The sequence below is a fragment of the Salvia hispanica genome, chromosome 6 (assembly GCF_029641045.1).
Source record: "Salvia hispanica isolate PSC_SH4W2 chromosome 6, Shi_PSC_v1, whole genome shotgun sequence".
Taxonomy (NCBI): Eukaryota; Viridiplantae; Streptophyta; class Magnoliopsida; order Lamiales; family Lamiaceae; genus Salvia; species Salvia hispanica.
Window position 1 is genome coordinate 2,506,545 of NC_142697.1, and position 6,000 is coordinate 2,512,544.

Here is a 6,000-nt window from a genome sequence, read left to right on the forward strand (position 1 = left end):
TTCTCTTATTGTTTATTTTAAAGTTATTAAAGAAACATTAGTTTCATTGGGGAATAACATGGATTTTAATGCAAATTTTGTAAAGTACTAGAAATATATAAATAAAATGGGTTAAAGGAAAGTGAAAATATGGTTAAAGTGGAAAAGAGAAAATGTTAATAAAGTAAAAGAGAAAATGTTAATAAAAGAAATATGATAAATATAAACTGGGAGTAAACGGATATATGAAAAAAGAGTAGTGATATAGGGCAAGTGCCCATTAAGTACATAACTAGAGAATAAATCACAGCCACAAGATCAAGAAAATCAAGGGCTAGATTAGATAATCAAGGGTTATTTTTCGCAGTTCATTGCATACACAATTTACTTCAACACGGGAGTATTTACATCATTTCATAATTAGGGTAAAAAATTAGAGTTCATAGATTACAAAAAATCAACTCATTCACATTCCGCCTCCCCGCCTCTTCTTCTCTCAAAACCTCTATGAAAAAGCAATGATTCTCATCTTCATCCATCATCTCCTATCGATTAAACTGAAATCGAAGATAACCATCTCTGATTCAGCATCTAAATCCGCCGATTCAACATCTCCATCGATCGATTCAGCATCTAAATTCGCCGATTCAACATCTTCATTTTCGCGGTACAGACGTCGTCGCAGTCGTGAGGCGGCATGTGCTGCCGCCAAACTCTCACGGCTGTCGCACCGCTTCAGCGTCGTCACCTCACCAGAGCCGCTGCCGGTGTGTCATTGTTGCAAATTTGCCGCCGCGGCCGCCGTCGGTTTGCGCTCGGAGTTTTCTAACTCCAGCGCTGCCTATGTCCGCTCGAAGCTACATCATCTTCATCTCCTTCGCGCTGCCTCTGCTCACCGTGTTTGTTTCTGCTGCCGAGTCACCACCTTGGACAAATGCGTCTTGTCGTTGTTGCTTCATTAAAGACACAACTAACTTCATTATATCAATTTACTACTTCAATAAAAAGAATATGTAGTTTATTTTAATGTGCAAACAACGCATCAGTTAAAGATGTTACTTCATTATAATGTATTATTACTTCATTTTTAGAGTCATTTACTTCATTATAATGTTTTATTACTTCATTTTAGTTATAAAATCTACTGTATAAACAAATCATTTGTATTACTTCATTATCATAACTTATTACTTCATCATATGAATTCAATACTTCACAACAACTAGATTATAGTTAATAGGAAAACAGATCAGTTGCATTACCTCATCACATAAAATATGTAGTTCATTTGAATATGCAAACAATGCAGCAGTTAATTTGAATTCTAAAATCCTAAACTTGTACAAAACAGTAAACATATACTCATATTTATAGACTATTACTTCATTATCATTTTTATTACTTCATTTTGGTAATAAATCTTACTGTATAAACATATCATTTATATTACTTCATTTATATCTTACTGCATTATCATAATTTATTACTTCATCTTATCAATATACTACTTCATTAAAAAGAATATGTAGTTCAGTTAAAGATGTTACTTCATTATAATATATTATTACTTCATTTTTAGAGTCATTTACTTCATTATAATGTTTTATTACTTCATTTTAGTAATAAAACCTACTGTATAAACAGAACATTTATATTACTTCATTATCATAATGTATTACTTCATTATATGAATTCAATACTTCACAACAACTAGATTATAGTTAATAGAAAAACAGATCAGTGGCAGTACCTCATCACATAAAATATGTAGTTCATTTGAATATGCAAACAATGCAACAGTTATTTTTAATTCTAAAATCCTAAACTCATACAAAACAGTAAACATATAGTTCATATTTATAGACTATTACTTCAGTAAACATATAGTTCATATTTATAGACTATTACTTCATTATCATTTTTATTACTTCATTTCGGTAACAAACCTTACTGCATAAACAGATCATTTATATTACTTCAATATCATAATTTATTACTGCATCTTATCAATTTACTACTTCATTAAAAAGAATATGTAGTTCATTTTAATGTGCAAACAACACATCAGTTAAAGATGTTACTTTATTATAATGTATTATTACTTCATTACTAGAGTCATTTACTTCATTATAATGTTTTATTACTTCATTTTAGTAATTAAAACCTACTATATAAACAGATCATTTATATTACTTCATTATATGAATTCAATACTTCACAACAACTAGATTATAGTTAATAGGAAAATAAATCAGTTGCATTACCTCATCACATAAAATATGTAGTTCATTTGAATAAAGCAATTAAATAATTCTCACCTATAGTGTACCCAAAATAAGTATGCTGAACGAAAAAAAAAATTCAATGAAACAAAACTCATTAACAGTGAACTAAAACCATTGGAAAGTGAACTAAATACATGTAAGAAGTGAACTAAAACCACCACTTAGGACTATCCATTTTCTCCTGCATTTTCTTCAACAGGAGCAGTCCTCACTCCGCCTCGTTACCCCAGCAAACCTTTTGGAAGCCGTACAATGAAGGCTCCAGGCCACGCTTTCACCTTGACACCAAAATTAATCATAACTATCGACGATGATGAAACGGCGACAAGCCAGAGCTGCACCATCATAGCAAAGAGAATGTGGACGAACCTAACGTGGAACTCATCTCAGATATCCAAGGACCTCAACAGATGGAACTCATTATATTCACTATATACATCTGTGACGCCCCAGAATTTCGTTCCTTTCCTTCGGGATAAATCGGATTTATTAGCTTAATTAATTTCGCTTAGAAGATGTGTAATCGTACATTTCCTCGTTGTAATTCAACTTTGGAGTAATTTAAGTATTTTCGTTGGAAGAAATAAAGTGCAAGGAAATTATGTGTTCAATGATAAAAGTAAAGCTATACTTTTATTAGATAAGTACTTAGAGGAATTTAAATACAAGTAGTACATGTTTACATATGTGAGAGTGACAACACACACATCTATTCTACACCCTTTATCTTACAACACTAATCAACAAGTTTGGAAGCTAGCTATTTTGGTGATAGAGCCAAAGGATCTCTAGAGGAGTATCTTCTTTCTTTCTCCCTCACTCTCTTTCTCGATTAGGGAGCAGCCACAAGACTCCAAAGCTCCAACCATGTACCTGCAAATTAGCACAAGAATAGGGGTTAGAAGATGGCTCACAAATAAAAAGGAAGGGAGACACAAGCTCAATTAGGAAAGGGGAAGTAGTAGGCAAGGTAGGGCAGCTAGGAGGCTGCCATTTAGAGCATGAAGTCAGCATATTTTTTTCACATTCTCAACTAGCATCAAAGAGGAACCAAGACAAGAGAGCATAGCAGAATGAGCCTCTACACAAGCCCAATATAGACATGAGCAAGATTCTTGTTTTCCCATCGATCAAGGCTGAGGAAACAGCCAAGAGAGAGACAACCATACATACATCAAAATAGTAAGGATAGCATGAACATCAAGCTCAAAAGTAGTGGAGCTGGCAGCCCCAAAATAGGAGCCTTTGCCTCCAAGTATCAAGCACAGAAGGCCAAAGATAGAGCACTATATAAACATCCCCAATCTCCTTCTCCTCCCCTCATTCTCAACACTATAAGATCACCAAATATTCAAGAGAGCAGCAAGAAGTGGAGGAGGAGCAAGGAGGAGTTTGAGGCAGGACATCGGTCCCATCCGAGAGGATTCATAAAAGTGAGGTAACAACCTCAACACCCAATAACCTTTGCATCATGTAGAACAACAAATAGATAGCACAAGAACTTAGAAATTTCCATAAGATCCTCACATCAAGTATGGAACAGTAGCATAGATATCTAAAGGCTCATTTCAGAGAATAGAATCACCACAGTAGACTTCCTATGCAATAAGACATCAATAGCAAGAAAATTCACAATTTGGTTTGAAGCTAAGAATAATGGCAGAGTGGCCAAAATTAAGGACTCTTTCCAGTAGCCAAACTATTTCTCAAGATCAACATTAGAACAACATAATCAAATTTCCAGTTACAAAATAGTTCTAAATCAATATCACAAAGCAAGGAAATAAGTTTAAGGGAAAGGGGGAAAGAGGACTTAGCTTTAGTGTAAAATTGACCGGCGACGGCGGGACTCCAAGGAGCTCTGCGGAGCAGCTGCAAGCCGCGGCTGAGAGAGGGAGAAGGAGGCGATGCCTCCTCTCTGCTGTCGGATTCGCCGAGGGTGGAAGCGCTCGGCAGAGGACGTGAAACAGAGGGCATTCGACGAAGGGCGTACTGCCTCCCGGAGAGATCGACGGAGCAGTGATGAGAGAGAGAGAGAAAAGAGGAAGGAGGCGGTGGCGATGCGTGCCGAGCGCTGCCGGCGACGCAGATGAGGCGCCGAACGGAGCAGCGGCGGGCGCAAGGAGAAGACGCCGCCGTGTTCTTCGATTTGGGAATTTAAGTTGGTTCTGAGATAAATAGAGAGGAAGAAAAGGAAGGAAGGAGATTCGGCGGAGGAGTGGACGAACTCCGGCGAGGAGGCGTGTGGTTGAGGGCGAGATGCGTCGTCGTGTTCTCTTCAATTTAGGGATTCGGAATAATTGAGTTGGAAGAAGAAGAAGAGAGAGATCGATGGACTAAGATAAAGGAGAAGGAAAATGGGATGATGATTTAAATTATTTGGGCTGCCTCTTTTAATTTTAGTATGGGCCATTTAATTGGCTAAGTGGGCTGCTTGAGTAGATTTAAATTAAAATAGTAGGTGGGCCGATTTTTATGAATGAAAGAAATAAGTGGAGATTATTGTTGGGCCAAGGAAATTATTGTTGCTGGGTTTCTAATTAATTAAGTCTGGGCCGGAAGTATTTTAAATAAAAGGGCGATTTAGGCCTAGAGATTATAAAATATTGGGCTCTAGTTTTAATTGAGGGATTTGCTATTTAATTGGTGGGCCAAGAGACTTTTGTTGAGCCAAGATTTAACTATGAGAAGTAGGAACTAATTAAAGATCGAGTTGGAGCTTGATTAATTAATTCCCGAAAAGTTACTAAGTTTCCGAAGATGGAAAATATTGAGTTGGAGCCCGAAGGTCGAGGAATAAATTTCCAAATAATTTATTTAGATTCCGGGAAAATAAAGTAGTAGAGTGGGAGACGCGAAAGCCGACCGGTGTCGCCCCGCGACGCCATGGGCGGCCTTATGAAAAATCCGAAGAAAAGAATTTTAGAAGAGACTTTCCAAGAATTCCTATTCTTGTAAATAAGGGCCGAGTATTTGTTTAGAGAAAATAGAATTTCTCCAAAGTTGATAAAGAGAATAAATAAACTCTGCAGAGTAGTAAAGCCGAGGTAGGATTAAGAAAAATCCTATAAGACAAGACTGAGATATAGGTGCTATCCAATAGGATGCATGCATTCTTTCTAAAGAAAAATAGTTCAAGTATTAATTAGCGTGCTACGCTATTTATTTTCAAGGGATAAATTGCTCAAGGGCGAGTGAGGCCAAAACAAGTATTTGAGTTGAGACATAAGTATATCAGGTGGGCTTTCTTTTAATATCCAGCACTATATATAGTGTGGATATAAAGCAAATACTTGTGAAATTATGAAAAATCATCTTTTCTCAAAATGAAGCACTGATTATTTTAAAGTTGTTGTCATGCCATAAAATGTTTGTTTTGAGGCCTATCTGTTGGGGTTTTAGCCCGTGGGTTTTGGCGATGCCAGCCCGAGTTTAACGAATTCGGTTCCCAATAGGACCGCAAATCCTGTTCGGAATAACGTGCACGCGAGCCGTGAGCCATCAGCAGTTGGCGGGCGATGTGTCCGCTGAAGGTGGCCACCTTCACGGTACACGATTCTCAGATAAGGCGAGGATTCAAAAGAACTTAGACTGATCAGTCAGACTTTTAGCTCACAAAGAATTTAGTATGCTCGGGCCTTTTAAGAAAAACCCTCGTGCAATACTGTGAATGGATGACAACTATGTATATTGTATGTTTTGTTTTCGGCACGTGTCCACTGAGTACTCATGTACT